The sequence below is a fragment of the Amblyraja radiata genome, chromosome 3, assembly GCF_010909765.2.
Source record: "Amblyraja radiata isolate CabotCenter1 chromosome 3, sAmbRad1.1.pri, whole genome shotgun sequence".
In the NCBI taxonomy this organism is placed as follows: domain Eukaryota; kingdom Metazoa; phylum Chordata; class Chondrichthyes; order Rajiformes; family Rajidae; genus Amblyraja; species Amblyraja radiata.
This window is the reverse complement of record NC_045958.1, coordinates 105003348-105020266: the sequence shown is the minus strand read 5'-3', so window position 1 is coordinate 105020266 and position 16919 is coordinate 105003348. Positions and strand designations below refer to the sequence as shown.

Below are 16919 nucleotides of genomic sequence, written 5' to 3'. Positions count from 1 at the left end.
AGGAAGGACATTCTTGCTATTGAGGGAGTGCAGCGTAGGTTTACAAGGTTAATTCCCGGGATGGCGGGACTGTCATATGCTGAGAGAATGGAGCGGCTGGGCTTGTATTCGCTGGAATTTAGGATGAGAGTGGAACTTATTGAAACATATAAGATTATTAAGGAATTGGACACGTTAGAGGCAAGAAAAATGTTCCCTATTTTGGGGAAGTCTAGAACCAGGGCTGCAGTTTAAGAATAAGGGGTAGGCCATTTACAATGGAGATGAGGAAAGACTTTTTCACCCAGAAACAATAGACAATAGGTGCAGGAGTAGGCCATTCGGCCCTTCGAGCAAGCACCGCCATTCAATGTGATCATGGCTGATAATCCCCAATCAGCACCCCGTTCCTGCCTTCTCCCCGTATCCCCTGACTCTGCTATTTTTAAGAGCCCTATCTAGCTCTCTCTTGAAAGTATCCAGAGAACCGGCCTCCACCGCCCTCTGAGGCAGAGAGCTCCACAGACTCACAACTCTGTGTGAAAAAATGTTTCCTTGATTCCGTTCTAAATGACTTGCCCCTTATTCTTAAATTTCTTAAAGAGTTGTGAGTCTGTGGAATTCTCTGCCTCAGAAGGCAGTGGTGGCCGATCCTCCGGATGCTTTCAAGAGAGAGTTAGATAAAGCTCTTAAAGATAGCGCAGTAAAAGGATATGGTGAGAAGGCAGGAACGGGGTACTGATTGTGGATGATCAGCCATTATCACAGTAAATGGCGGTGCTGGCTCCAAGGGCCGAATGGCGTACTCGAAGGGCCAAATGGCCTAATGTCTATTGTCCAAAACCAACGCGGTCCTTGAGAGAACATGCAAACTCCACACAGAGACGGCACCGGAGGTTCGGATGGAGCTGGGGTGTCTGGTGCTGTGAGGTAGCAACTTTATCAACTGCCCCACTGTGCCATCCTAAGAATACTGATTGATACTTCATTGTCACATGTACTTGGTACAGTCAGATTATTTATTTTGCCTACAATACACGAGTATGCAAAGAGTTGCCACATAAAGGGCACCAACTAAGTTTGGTAGTCCTTGCTTTCTCGCTCCTTCCCCCCCCCCCTCGCCCTTTCCAACTCTCCCACATTGCCTACTGTCTCCGCCTCTTCCTTTCTTTTTCCAGCCCCCCCCCCCACATCAGTCTGAAGAAGGGTCTCGACCCGAAACGTTGCCTATTCCTCATCTCCATAGATGCTGCCTCACCCGCTGAGTTACTCCAGCATTTCTTTACTTTGAAAGTATTCTTGATGATTGCTCTTCCTTCTCGCTCCTCCAAGTCCCTCTGTGTTATTTCGGCTGTGTCACACACACGCACGCGCACACACACATGCGCACGCGCACACGCACACACACACTCTCACACACTCTCACACACACACACACACACAGTCCCTCTTTGAACCAATTAATGTGAAATACAAGTCTACAAATTATCACATTTTCACAAGTTCACGTGACAGGAGTGGAATTAGGCCATTCGGCCCATCAAGCCCACTCCGCCATTGATCTCTGCCTCTTAATCCCATTTTCCTGCCTTCTCCCCATAACCCTTGACACCCATTCTAATCAAGAATTTGACTATCTCTACCATAAAAATTTCCACTGACTTGGCCTCCACAGCCTTCTGTGTCAATGAGTTCCACAGATTCACAACCCTCTGACTAAAGAAGTTCCTCCTCACCTCCTTTCTAAAAGAGCACCCTTTAATTCTGAGGCTCTGACCTCTGGTCCTAGACTCTCCCACTAGTAGAAACATCCTCTCCACATCCACTCTATCTATGCCTTTCATTATTCTGTAAGTTTCAATGAGGTTCCCCCTCATCTTTCTAAACTCCAGCGAGTACAGGGCCAGTGCTGTCAAACGTTTATCATATGTTAATCCACTCATTCCTGGGATTATTCTTGTAAACCTCCTCTGGACCCTCTCCAGAGCCAGCACATCCTTCCTCAGATATGAGGCCCAAACTTGCTCCCAATACTCCCAATGCGGCCTAACCAGCGCATTATAGAGCCTCAGCATTATATCTCTATGTTCATAGTATAGTCGTCTTGAGATGAATGCTATTAATTTCCCCCTCATTCAGGGCTTGGCTTCATTCTGGATGGGGGAAGGGGTGGGATGGGGTGTGGGGGGGTGAAGAGTTGTCCATGGCTCTAGTAGTGGGGTAGAGACGCTGCTCTACCCCCCTTCCCTCCCTGGCCCATCCACTGAGCAACCCAATGTGTTGGTCCACCCAAATGCTAATGGTAGCCGGCATAGGCTGGCAGCCGGCAAGCGATGGGTTAAACACAAGAGATAGACACGTAATGCTGGAGTAACTCAGCGGGACAGGCAGCATCTCTGGAGAGAAGGAATGGGTGACGTTTCGGGTTGAGACCCTTCTTCAGACTCGGATGGGTTAACCTCGTTTCCATGGAGACCTGGGGGCAGGAAGTGTATTCTCCAACACTGCGGACAGCCGACTGCCTTGCCATGGGCCTGCTCCCACTGCGCTGGCTCCGAGAAGAGTCGACTCAAAAGTATCCATGGCAACTGCTGGGGGTCTGCAGGATTCCGGGCCTTCTAACGGGCTCTTGGAGTCTGCCTTCCTTCCACTCTTCCATGTGTCCTGGCCTCCTCCTGAGCCCTGTCCTGGCCACTCCACCCCCCAAGCGGCTTAAGTAGTAGTGTTGTCGTTCCTCTGCCGTTCCTCTGTCGTTCCTCTTGTCATCAAGGGCTCTGTGTGGTGGCCATCCCCAACACTCCCCCTTCCAGCTGAGGGCTGAGTTGCAATCAATGCCTGACTCGTCATGGAGTCGTGGAACCCTACATCACGGAAACATGCCATTCGGCCCACCTTGTCCATGCTGGCCCACTTTTGGCATTCTGGGCTAGTCCCATTTACCTGCATTTGGACAATAGTCAATAGGTGCAGGAGTCGGCCATTCGGCCCTTTGAGCCATTTGCCCCGTGCCCATCTAAACCCTTCCCTATCTACACATCTGTTCCAAATATCTTAAAAAAGTTGAGATTGTATCCGCGTCTCCAGCTTCCTCTGGCAGCTCGTTCCAGATACAGACCACCCTCTGAGTGGAAAAAGCTCCCTCTTAAACTTCCCCCCTCTCGCCTTAAGCCTGTGCCCTCTCGTTTTAGAATCCTCGACCCAGGTGGTGGAAGAGGGGGGGAAGGGGGGTGTTCACTTTCTCCATGCCCCTCACCATCATCTTGTACACCACTAATGTCACCCTTCAGCTGCAAAGAACAAAGTCCCAGCCTAAGGTAGACACAACATGCTGGAGCAACTCAGCGGGTGAGGCAGCATCTCTGGAGAGAAGGAATGGGTCGAGCCCGACCCGAAACGTCGCCCATTCCTTCTCTCCAGAGATGCTGCCTCACCTGCTGTGTTGCTCCAGCATTTTGTGTCTATCTTCGATTTAAACCCAGCATCTGCAGTTCTTTCTTACGCACATAGTCCCAGCCTATCCAACCTCTCTCTACTGTATAACTCAAGCCTAGGTAACATCCTGAAGAATCTTGACTGCGCCCGCTCCACATTAATAACGTGACTTGTGAGTACTGCTGCCCCCGATATCGAGTCCGGGTTGTCTTGGGTTAAACTGGTGGGAATTGCTGGAGCCTTGCCTGCAGCAGCCTGTGGCTGAATGCGAGAATCCTGACTCAATTGGACTGCAACAGAGGAAATACGTTTTCATTTTCCCATCTCATGCAGGGGCTGTTACTTAGTTTAATTTCGAGATACAGCGCGGAAACAGGCCACCGAGCCTGCGCCGACCTGCGTTCCCTGCACACGAACACTATCCTACACACATTATATTTAATTGGAATTTAATTTAATTGACAATTTAAAACCTGCACGTCTTTGGAGTGTGGGAGGAAACCGGAGCACCCAGGAGAAAACCCACACAGGTCACGGGGAGAACGTGCAAACTGCATACAGACAACAACCATAGTCAGGATTGAACCCGAGTCTCTGGCACTGTGGGGCATCTACTCTACCCACTGTGCCACCGGGCCTCCCTGTGAGGGTAGAGTGTATGGCTCAAATAACAATGACTGAACTAGAATATAGAACAGCACAGGAACAGCCGTTCGGCCCACAATGTCCGTGCTAAACATGCTGCCAAATTATACTAACCCCTTCTGCCTGTAGGTGATCTATTCCCTGCAATTCCATGGGCCTATCTAAAAGCCTTTTGAATGCTTTTTTTGTTTAGTTTAGTTTAGTTTAGTTTAGAGATACAGCACGGAAACAGGCCCTTCGGCCCACCGGGTCCGCGCCGACCAGCGATCCCCGCACACTAACACTATCCTACACACACTAGGGACAATGTTTTTTACATTTGCATCCAAGCCAATTAGCCTACAAACCTGCACGCCTTTGGAGTGTTCCGTACAGACGGCACCCGTAGTCAGGATCGTCCCGAGTCTCCGACGCTGCATTCGCAACGACGTACAGGTTTGTAGGTTAATTGGCTTGGATGCAAATGTAAAAAACATTGTCCCTAGTGTGTGTAGGATAGTGTTAGTGTGCAGGGATCGCTGGTCGGCACGGACCCAGTGGGTCGAAGGGCCTGTTTCACCGCTGTATCTCTAAACTAATGTTGCCAGGTCTCGAGGGTCTGAGCTATAGGGAGAGGTTGAGCAGACTAGGACTTTATTCTTTGTTCTGAAGGTTGATTTTATAGAGGTGTGTAAAATCATGAGGGCACTAGATAGGGTGAATGCACAGTCGTTTATCCAGAGTAGGGGAATGAGAAGCAGAGGGCATGGATTTAAGGTGAGGGGGGGAGGGGAGAAAACACCTGAGTTGGTGCAGAGAAAGTTCAGGGTTGAATCTAGGGATAAATTTGGCCCATGCTTGTTAGAATTTGGACCATTTGAAACCATTCTGAAGGGGATGACGTGGATGCTGAAGATCTTTTCCTCGCTGGGAATATTCAGAACAAGAGGTGTGGTTTTCTCTTGATTGAACAAGTTCAAAGTGGAGCTTAAAGATTTACAACTACACGGGAGGCGCAGCGGTAGTGTTGCAGCCTCGCAGAGCCAGAGACCCGGGTTCGATCCCGACTACAGGTGCTGTCTGTACGGAATTTGTACGTTCTCCCCGTGACCTGCGTGGGCTTTCTCCAGGTGCCCCGGTCTCCTCCCACACTCCAAAGACGTGCAGGTTTGTAGGTTAATTGACTTGGCAAATATGTAAAATTGTCCCTGGTGTGTGTTAATGTGCTGGGATCGCCGGTCAGCATGGACTTGATGGGCCGAAGCGCCCATTTCCTCCCTGTATCTCCAAACTAAACTATGGGAGTAGAGGTTAATTAGTGGGAAGCAGACGGTGGTGGAGTAGCTCATCCCATGTTCTCCAGAGATGCTGCCTGACCCACTGATCTACTCCAGCACTTTGTCTTTTTGTTGTTGTTGTAAACTAGCACCTCCAGTTCCTTGTATCTACACAATCAGTGGGAAGTGTGGTGTCCGATGGTCTTGCATGCCATAGCAACAAGCCACAATCCTGGCCCAGATGCACTAAGTCTCTTGCTCAGAGTAGGGGAATCGAGGACCAGAGGTTTAAGGCGAAGGGGAAAAGATCTAATAGGAACCTCAAGGGTAATGTTTCGACACAAAGGGTGGTGGGTGTACGGAACGAACTGCCGGAGGAGGTAGTTGAGGCAAGGACTATCCCGACACATTAAGAAACAGTTAGACAGGTACATGGATAAGACGGGTTTGGAAGGATATGGGCCACACGCAGGCAGGGGGGACTAGTGTAGGTGGGACATGTTGGCCGGTGTGGGCAAGTTGGGCCTGTTTCCGCGCTGTATCACTCTGACTCTATGACCTGTGTGGAAACAAGCTAACTCTTACTGAGTTTTCATCGCTTACAACCACACTTCAGTTCCTGTGCCCGGTAATCTCCCCAGTATAGTAACTGAGTCAGACGAGGCCCAAGTTTAATTTGGGCTGAGCTATTTAATTTAGTACATTCCTCAGCTGCTGGGCAGTGGTCAGAGCTTAGTGATTGCTGTAAGGTCAGAGGAGGGGATGTCTAAAGGGAATGAGTTCAGTTTGGAGATACAGGCCCTTCAGCCCATTGAGTCCATGCTGACCACCGATCACCTATAGTAGTTCTATGTTATCCCAGTTTCACATCTTACACTTAGAATTTAGAACGGAGATGAGGAAACACTTTTTCTCACAGAGAGTGGCGAGTCTGTGGAATTCTCTGCCTCAGAGGGCAGTGGAGGCAGGTTCCCTGGATGCTTTCAAGAGAGAGCTAGATAGGGCTCTTAAAGATAGTGGAGTCAGGGGATATGGGGAGAAGGCAGGAATGGGGTACTGATTGGGGATGATCAACCATGATCACATTGAATGGCGGTGCTGGCTCGAAGGGTCGAATAGCCTACTCCTGCACCTATTGTCTATTGTCTATTGTCTACACATGAGGGGAAATTTACAGAAGGAAATTTACCTATAAACATATAAAATTTATAAAAAGACTGGATAAGCTAGATGCAGGAAAAATGTTCCCAATGTTGGGGGAGTCCAGAACCAGGGGCCACAGTGTAAGAATAAAGGGGAGGTCATTCAAAACTGAGATGAGAAAAAACTTTTTCACCCAGAGAGTTGTGAATTTGTGGAATTCTCTGCAACAGAAGCCAGTAGGGACAAATTCACTGGATGAATTTAAAAGAGAGCTCTAGGGGGTTAATGGAATCAAGGGATATGAGGAGAAGGCAGGCACGGGCTACTGATTGTGGATGATCAGCCATGATCACATTGGCTCGAAGGGCCGAATGGCTTCTTCCAGCACCTATTTTCTATGTTCCTATAAACCTGCCCTTTTAGTTTAGTTTGAGATAGCACAGAGACAAGCCCTTCGGCCCGACGATTTCGCACCGACCTGCGACTTGTCCCCACACACTTACACCACCCTGCCCACTAGGGACAATTTACATTTATACCAAGCCAATTAACCTACAAACCTGTACATCTTTGGAGTGTGGGAGGAAACCGATGATCTCGGAGAAAACCCAGGCGGTCACGGGGAGAACGTACAAACTCTGTACAGGCAGCACCCGTAGTCGGCATCGAACCTGGGTCTCTGGCATTGTAAGGCAGCAACTCTACCTCTGTGCCACCCTAGTTTAGTTTAGAGATACAGGTGCTTCAGCCCACTGAGTCTGCGCTGACCATTGCTCACCTGTATACCTGTACCTATGTTATCCCAGTTTCACATCCCAAACATTAGGGGCAATTTACAGAAGCCATTTTACCTACAAACTTGCATGTTTAGTTTAGAGATACAGCGCGGAAACTGCCCCTTCGGCCCACCGAGTCCTTGCCGACCAGCGATCCCCGCACATTAACACAACCCTACACACACCAGGTACAATTTTACTGAAACCAATGAACCTACAAACCTGTACGTCTTTGGAGTGTGGGAGGAAACCAAAGATCTCGGTGAATATCTACGCAGGTCAGGGGGAGAGCGTGCAAACTCCACCCAGACAGCACCCAAGGTCAGGATCGAACCTGGGTCTCCGGCACAGTAAGGCAGCAACTCTACCGCTGCGCCATTATGCTGCCCATAGTGCAAGGATTTTCGGAGTGGGTGCCTGGAACGTGCTGCACTGGGTGGTTCCGAAGGGTTTTAGATTTGGGGCACATGGGATGGATCGGGTGCGGGCTGAGGAGAATAGTTTAGCTTGATGTGTTGGCCACTGACGATGTCTCAAATGCCTGGAAATACTGTGTCTGACTGGACACCAAGTGCAGGAGTAACTCAGTGGGTCAGGCAGCATCTCTGGAGAACATGGATGGGTGACGTTTCGGGTCGAAACCCTTCACACTGGGAGTCAAGGGAGAGGGAAACTAGAGGTATGAAAAAGTACGGAACAAATCAGAGCCAGCACCGATGACCACGGAAAGGTAGAGCCCACAATGGTCCATTGTTGGCAGTGGAAGAGGTGATGGCGAAGGGAGAGTCACAGTGAAACTAACAGGATGACTAGGGTGGGGGGTGGGTCGGAGAGAGGGAATGCAAGGGGTGTAAGCTGCCCAAGTGAAATATCAGGTGCCATTCCTCCAATTTGCGCTGGACCTCACTCTGGCAGTGGAGGAGGCCCAGGACAGAAAGGTCAGTGTGGGAATGGGAGGGGGAGTTGAAGTGATTGGCAACCGGGGGAATCTGACTCGAGTCCTGGCAGCGCTGGATCAATGGCCACCTGTCCTGAACAAACCATGCATCACCCCAGGTTCCAACACAGATTCCTGACTCAGCCATTTCTAGCTTTGAGAACCTTGTTTCCACACGAGAACCTTGGAGATTTGTTAACTGGATTTTAATGGTATCCTGCAACTATTTTCCATTTTGTCCGGGCTCTCCGAATTCTTGAGAATATTTGCCCCTTCATGAAGTATCATCTGGCCAACTGGAGAGCGGTCCTGACCTCCAACCCACCTTACTGGCGAGTCTCAGACTATCTTTAAACGGTGATAGACACAAAATGTTGGAATAACTCAGCGGGACAGGCAGCATCTCTGGATTAAAGAAATGGGTGGCGTTTCGGATCGAGACTAGACAAAAATGCTGGGGAAACTCAACGGGTGAGGCAGCATCTATGGAGCGAAGGAATAGGTAATGTTTCGGATCGAGACCCAATGTGGTGGTGATGAGGGGCAGGAAGATGAAAGGAAGAGGCCAAGACTGTGGGCTGTGGGGGAGCTGGGGAGGGGAAGGAGGGAGAAAGCAGGGACTACCTGAAATTGGAGAAGCCAATGTTCACACCGCTGGGGTGTAAACTGCCCAAGCGAAATATGAGGTGCTGCTCCTCCAATTTGTGCTGGGCCTCACTCTGGCCATGGAGGAGGCCCAGGACAGAAAGGTCGGATTCGGAATGGATGGGGGAGTTGCTTATTGCGAAACGAGCGGAGGTGCTGGGCGAAGCGATCGCCAAGACTACGCCTTTCGGATCAAGACTCTTCGTTAATCGGACTTTATCTTGCACTAAACGTTATTCCCTTTATCTTGTATCTGTACACTGTGGGAGGCTGGATTGTAATCATGCATAATCTTTCCACTGACTGGATAGCACACAACAAAAAAAGCTTCTCACTGTACCTCGGTACACGTGTTAATAATAAACTAAACTACATTGGGAATGGGATTGAGTACAAAGGTTGGGACTAGTGACAATAGACAATAGGCAATAGACAATAGGTGCAAGAGTAGGCCATTCGGCCCTTCGAGCCAGCACCGCCATTCAATGTGATCATGGCTGATCATCCCCAATCAGTAACCCGTTCCTGCCTTCTCCCCATATCCCCTGACTCCGCTATCTTTAAGAGCCCTATCTAGTTCTCTCTTGAAAGCATCCAGAGAACCGGACTCCACCGCCCTCTGAGGCAGAGAATTCCACAGACTCACCACTCTCTGTGAGAAAAAGTGTTTCCTCGTCTCCGTTCTAAATGGCTTACCCCTTATTCTTAAACTGTGTGTGGCCCCTGGTTCTGGACTCCCCCAACATCGGGAGCATGTTTCCTGCCTCCAGCGCGTCCAAATACTTAACAATCTTATATGTTTCAATGAGATTCCCTCTCGTCCTTTTAAACAGGAGCTATGCATATGCAATGAGGAAATGCAGATGCTGGTTTACAAAAGACATAGTGCTGGAGTAACTCAGGGGGTTAGTTGTCCAACTATCTGTCTTGTAACCACCTAAAACCTTCCTGTCCTAAACCCTCCACCTTTCCAGCTTTCTTTATCCAGTGAAGGATATCCTGAGACAGACACAAAATGCTGGAGTAACTCAGCGGGACAGGCAGCATCTCAGGACAGAAGGAATGGGGGACGTTTCAAGTCCTGAAGTTGGAAATGGGGCCAAAGAGATTTGCCATGATCTCAAAGACACGCGGGTTTGTAGGCTAATAGGTCCTTTAGTTGAGTTTTAGTGTTTGTTTTACAGATATAGGCCCTTGGGGCCCACCGAGTCCGCACCGACCAGCGATCCCCGCACACTTACACTATCCGACACACACTAGGGAACATTTACACCTATACCAAGCCTATTAACCTGCAAATCCTCGTACGTCTTTTTAGTGTGGGAGGAAACCGGAGCACCCGTAGAAAACCCACGCAGGTCACGGGGAGAACGTGCAAACTCCGTACAGACAGCACCCGTAGTCAGGATGGAACCCGGGTCTCCGGCACTGTGAGGCAGCAACTCTACCGCTGCGCCACCCACTGTAAATTGCCCCTAGTGTGTAGGGACTGGATGAGAAAGTGGAATAGCATAGAACTAGTGTGAACGGGATGGTTGTTGTGGACTCGGCGGGCCGAGGGATCTGGTTTCCATGCTGTGAATTTTAAAATGCTCTCTTTTTTTTTTTTAAAGTCTGAAGGAGGGTCTCGACCCATTCCTTCTCTCCAGAGATCCTATCTGTCCCGCTGAGTTACTCCAGCAATCTGTCTATCTTCCTTTTTGAAAAAAAAACTTTTTGCCCAAGTTTGTGAAGTTTTCCAAAGAGTTTGTAAAAAGAAAACAATGACTTGTGGGGAGATCCTGGATGGAGGGTCTGTCCTGACCCCTTGTGGAAAGGTCAGGAATTCCTTTCCTAAGTCAACGAAGAAGGGGGGAGGGGGGTGGGCCGAATGGCCTCCTGCTGGATTTCTCTAGGGACCAACGTGCAGGCACCCGGAGGGGAACATGTCCCATGGTGTGGTTTTTCGACTTTTTCTCTGGTGGGCTTCACAGTGTGGCCAAGGGAGGGGGTCCAGCCACGGACCTGTGTGTGTGTTGGGGGGGTATTGGGAGAGGAGGGGTGAGACGGGAGGCGAGCAGAGGGTTAATGGCCTGGGAAGGAAGGAAGGTGGGTGGGGGAAAGCAAAAAGGGGGCTGTGCTCCAGCCCACAGACTGACGGCGCATTCCAGCCAAGCCGCCAGCATCTGATCTGATCAGAAGCGAACTTCTACCCGAGAACAGACAACGGTTCTTGCCTCCCCGACCAGACCCGGGATCGAACCCGCCTCGGTGCCTTGCAGGACACCAGGGCAGGGGGGACATGTGTCATGGGGCCGGCGCCACCACCCTGCCTGGTCACCGGTGAGTTTCCACAACTTCTCCCCCCCCCCCCCCCCCCCCCCCCCCCCCTCTCATTCTCCCCCTCTCTCTCTCTACCCTTCTCCCCTTCTCTCTCCCCTTCTCTCTCTCTCCTTCCCTCTCTCCCCCTTCTCCCTCTCCTCGCTCCCACTCTCCTTCCCCTTCTATCTCTCCCCACACTCTCTCTCTCCTTCCCTCTCTCTCTCCCCTTCCACCTCTCCCCCTTCTCTCTCTCTCCTTCTCTCTCCCCCCTTCTCTCTCTCCCATTCTCTCTCTCCCCTTCTCTCTCTCCTCTCTCCCCACACTCTTTCTCTCCCTCTCCCCTTCTCTCTTTCTCCCTCTCCTTCCCTCTCTCTCCCCTTCTCTCTCTCTCTCCTTCTCTCTCTCTCCCCTTCTCTCTCTCCTTCTCTCTATCTCTCCCCCTTCTCTCTCTCACCACCTCTCCCCTTCTCTCTCCCCCCTCCCTCTCTCCCTCTCCCCCTCTCTCCCTTCTCTCTCCCTCTCCCCCTTTTCTCTCTCTCTCTCTCTCTCCCCCCCACTTTCTCTCTCTCTCCCCCCCATTTTCTCTCTCCTCCCCATTTTCGCTCCCCCCCCCGTCTCTCTCCCCCTTCTCTCTCTCCCCCCCACCCTTCTTTCTCCCTCCCTCCACCCTTCTCTTTCTCCCCCTTCTCTCTATCTCCCCCCCCTCTCTCTCTCTCCCTCCCCTTCTCTCTCTACCCCCCTCCTTTTCTCTCTCTCCCCCCTTCTCCCTCTCCCACTGCCACCCACTGCAGCCTTGCCTTGCTCTGTACTGTGAGCAGAGTTAGATGTGGTAGCGGGTGGAGCGAGAGGGCTTAACGCCGACATCAGCTGTGGCCTGTTGTTGACTGTGTATCCGCGGTTATTTATTGCCCTCATTCTATAATGAGTGCCCCCCTCTCTCTGTCTCTCCCTCTCTCTCTCCACGTCTGTCCGGGTCATATTCCTTATACCCTGTCTTGCTTTGAGCTCTTGTCTCCCCATTACAAACTTCCCTTGGGGAGGGCTACAGGGGGCTAGGAAAAGCTCCCCCTTAATGACCACCCCAGCAGATGGGATTTGTTCTTGAGTTGAGGTAAACATGGTGATAGAGGGTCAGATAGGTTTCAGGTGAGAGGGGGGGGGGGGGGTGAAAGATTTAATAGAAACCTCAGCAGCAACTTTTTCCACACATACGGTGGTGCGTGTATGGAACGAGCTGCCAGAGGAGGTAGTTGAGGCTGGGACTATCTTAATGTTTAAGAAACATTTGGACAGGTACATGGATGGGACAGGTCTGGAGAGATATGGACCAAGCGCGGGCAGGTGGGACTAGTGTAGATGGGACATGTTGGCCGGTGTGGGCAAGTTGGGTCGAAGGGCCTGTTTCCACACTAACCTTGTTCCCGCTGGTGTGGAAATAACATGCTCGAGGGCAAATCCTTCGGGTGAGAGGGGCAAAGTTGAAAGGAGATGTGCGGGGCAAGTTTTTTTTACACAGAGGGTGGTGGGTGCCTGAAACGCGCTGCCAGGGGTGGTGGTGGTGGAGGCAGATACGATAGTGGTGTTTAAGAGGCTTTTAGACAGGCACATGGATATGGATTACATGCAGGTAGATGACGTTAGTTTAACTTAGCAACAGGCTGGGCATGGACATTGTGGGACAATAGACAATAGGTGCAGGAGTAGGCCATTCGGCCCTTTTAGCCAGCACCGCCATTCAATGTGATCATGGCTGATCATCCCCAATCAGTTACCCGTTCCTGCCTTCTCCCCATATCCCCTGACTCCGCTATCTTTAAGAGCCCTATCTAGCTCTCTCTTGAAAGTATCCAGAGAACTGGCCTCCACCGCCCTCTGAGGCAGAGAATTCCACAGACTCACCACTCTCTGTGAGAAAAGTGTTTCCTCGTCTCCGTTCTAAATGGCTTACCCCTTATTCTTAAACCGTGGCCCCTGATTCAGGACTCCCCCAACATCAGGAACATGTTTCCTGCCTCTAGTGTGTCCAAACCCTGAACAATCTTATATGTTTCAATGAGATCCCTTCTCACCTTCTAAACTCCAGAGTATACAAGCCCAACCGCTCCATTCTCTCAGCATATGACAGTCCCGCCATCCCGGGAATTAACCTTGTAAACCAACGCTGCACTCCCTCAATAGCAAGAATGTCCTTCCTCAAATTTGGGGACCAAAACTGCACACAATACTCCAGGTGTGGTCACACTAGGGCTCTGTACAACTGCAGAAGGACCTCTTTGCTCCTATACTCGACTCCTCTTGTTATAAAGGCCAACATGCCATTAGCTTTTTTCACTGCCTGCTGTACCGAATGGCCTGTACCTGTTGTATTACACCGGGGCCATTCAGCCCTGTGCTAGCTAACTCTGGATCTGTACAATGACCCTGTGGTTTTCAGAGCCAGTTTTGAAGACTGAGTTCCTACAACGTCTCTACAACGAAAACTGTGGACATCTTTTTAACTTTGCTCCTGACTAGTCCGTCTCTAACCTGGAGGGAGCGGTAGAGTTGCTGCCTCACAGCGCCAGAGACCTGAGTTCCATCATGACTCTGGAGGCTGTCTGTATGAAATTTGTCTGCTCTTCATGTGACCGGCGTGGGTTTTCTCCGGGATCTCCGCTTTCCTCCAAAGGCGTGCAGGTTTGTAGGTGAATGGGCTGCGGTAAAAATGGTAAATTGTCACTAGTGTGTGTAGGATAGTGCTGGTGTCTGGGGTAATCCCGGGTCAGCACGGACTCGGTGGGCCGAAGGGCCTGTTTCCACACTGTATCTCTAAACTAAACCTGTGCAGCAGTGAAATAGCAGTCATTTGGAGATGCAAGAGGCAACCGATGCTGGGATCTTGAGCTTGAACAAAGTGCAGGAGGAACTTGGCGGGTCAGGCAGCATCTGGTGCAGGGAATGGGCTGATGGTGTCTTGGGTTATAGACAATAGACAATAGGTGCAGGAGTAGGCCATTCGGCCCTTCGAGCCAGCACCGCCATTCAATGTGATCATTGCTGATCATCCCCAATCAGTACCCCGTTTCTGCCTTCTCCCTATATCCCCTGACTCCGCTATTTTTAAGGGCCCTATCTAGCTCTCTCTTGAAAGCATCCAGAGAACCTGCCTCCACACTCCACACAGGCAGAGAATTCCACACTCACCTCAGAGTCTGTGACTGCTATTTAGTGAGAAAAAGTGTCTCCGTTCTAAATGGCTTACTCCTTATTCTTAAACTGTGGCCCCTGGTTCTGGACTCCCCCAACATCGGGAACATGTTTCATGCCTCTAGCGTGTCCAAACCCTTAACAATCTTATATGTTTCAATAAGATATCCTCTCATCCTTCTAAACTCCAGAGTGTACAAGCCCAGCTGCTCCATTCTCTCAGCATATGACAGTCCTGCCATCCCACCAATTAACCTTGTAAACCTACGCTGCACTCCCTCAATAGCAAGAATGTCCTTCCTCAGATTAGGGGACTAAAACTGTATACAATACTCCAGGTGTGGTATAACTGCAGAAGGACCTCTTTGCTCCTATATTTGATTCCTCTTGTTATAAAGGCCAACATGCCATTCGCTTTCTTCACTGCCTGCTGTACCTGCACGCTTACTTTCATAGACTGATGTACAAGCCCCCCCCAGATCCCGTTGTACTTCCCCTTTTCCCAACTTGATGCCAAGTTGGGACCCTTTCTTCAGACTGATGGAGGAGGTGGCTCTGGTGAGGAGGGGTTGATGGGGACATGAGTTGGGTGGGGGTGGTAATCGCAGCAGGAGGTGATGTCCGTGTGTCGTCGAAAGGGAGTGGGTGGAATCTGGAGGTGAGGCATGAAATGTGGAACCGGAGGGAGGGATGGTGGGCGGGGAAAGAAGAGGAGAGGGGTGGGTGGATAAGTGGATGGATAGAGGGGAAAGAAACTGGATGAGTGGGAAGAAATTTGAGGGTGAACTGAAATTGACAAATTCAATGTTCATGGGTTTCGCGTCTGGAGATACAGCCATGGAAACAGGCCCTTCGGCCCATTGAGTCCACACTGACCAGCGATGACTGGTTCGCACTAGTTCTATGTTATCCCACTTTCTCATCCACTCCCTACACACTAGGGGCAATTTACAGAGGCCACTCTGGGTAACCCACGCGGTGACAGGGAGAACGTCACCGGGAGAACGTGCAAACTCCACACGGACAGCACCTGGTGCCGTGAGGCAGTGGCAGGGGTAATAGGCTACCCAGCAGAATGAGCTCTTCTTCCCAGTCCAAGTTGTGTGGAGGTTAGTTCCACCACACCAACCCCCCTCCATCTTAATGGGACTGGACACACAATAACACAATCACATGCTGTAATCTTGCATAAAACAGAAACTGCTGGAGTAACTCGACCCGCTCCTGAGATGCTGCCTGACCCGCTGAGTTACTCCAGCACTCTGTGAAACGTCACCTATCCATGTTCTCCACAGATGCTGCCTGACCCGCTGAGTTACTCCAGCACTCTGTGCCCTTTCAGCCTTTTAGAAAGCTGAGGAATGGCAAGAGGCCGTGAGGTGTAGGTGGGATGGCGGTGGTCTGTCGGACTGGCGGTGTGTCTCCAGTCTGGTGGAGTGCAATGGGTTTGCGTTGGAAGTGCCTCTGGTAGACTGCGAGCTGTGGAGCGCGTACAGAGCTGAGGTTAAAGTCCCCGCAGCCCCAGTGCCTTGGCCACGATCCCTCCTGTTTCAATCAGTGCGTCTCCTCTGTGCTAATGTCAGTTAAATAAGTAACCAGCATGTTCCAACATGACTGGGCAGCCGTGCATTGAGGCAAGCATTGATCTGCTGCCTGCTTTATCTTCACTTCTGTTAAGAGCTGGGAGATTAAATCTTGCCTGGCTGTTGATTACAGCAACAAATGACCATCGAGACTTGGTGACCTCGCTGTTCGCATTGACCTCGGCAGCCGACATTGAGGCATTTATCTTGTGTTGCATTCCACCCCCTGATGTTATGACTCTAGAGAATGCTTCAACATGCTGCTTTTCAGCAAATCCTAACATTATTGCTAAATATTTCATCTTGATCCCCAACTTTGCACCGCACCTCCTGTAGTCTCCATCTTCCATTTACCCGGATGATGCCTGGATTTGGGGGAATTAGCTACAGGGGGAGGTTGCACATAGTCCAAGGGCCTGCCTCACCCCCCGCCCCCCGTCACTCCCTCTTCTCCCCTCTCCCATCGGGCAAGAGGGACAGAAGTGTGAAAACCCACACCTCTAGATTCAGGTTCCCAATTCAGGTTCCCAATCTGACCTCTCTGTCCTGGGTCTCCTCCATTGCCAGAGTGAGCAACACCGGAAATTGGAGGAACAGCACCTCATATTCCGCCTGGGTTGGCATGAACATTGAATTCTCCCAGTTTTGCTAGCCCTTGCTGTCTCCTCCCCTTCCTTAACCCTCGAGCTGTCTCCTCCCATCCCCCCGCCCTCGGGCTCCTCCTCCTCCCTTTTTCCTTCCTTCTCCCCCCCACCCCCCATCAGTCTGAAGAAGGGTTTTGGCCCGAAACGTCACCTATTTCCTTCCCTCCATAGATGCTGCTGCACCCGCTGAGTTTCTCCAGCATTTTTGTGTACCTCTAGATTCAATGACAGTTTCTTTTCAAGGTAGACACAAAACGCTGGAGTTATGCCCCTGTCCCACTTAGGAAACCTGAACGGAAACCTCTGGAGACTTAGCGCCCCACCCGAGATTTCCATGCGGTTCCTGGAGGTTGCAGGTGGTTGCCGGAGGTTGCAGGTAGTGGAAGCAGGTA

At 50.7% G+C, this 16919-nt stretch overlaps 1 protein-coding gene across 2 annotated transcripts in view; it reads left to right on the top strand.

Annotated features, from left to right (window-relative positions):
- Positions 1–10923: 10923 nt before the first annotated feature.
- Positions 10924–16919, top strand: part of dab2 (DAB adaptor protein 2) — a 61604-nt gene continuing 55608 nt past the window's right edge. Inside the window, exon 1 of one of the 2 annotated variants that reach the window (XM_033018502.1) lies at positions 10924–11135. The gene's annotated coding sequence lies outside the window, so the exon portion shown is untranslated. The remainder of the gene's footprint in view (positions 11136–16919) is intronic. The other variant, XM_033018501.1, reaches the window with a different exon arrangement.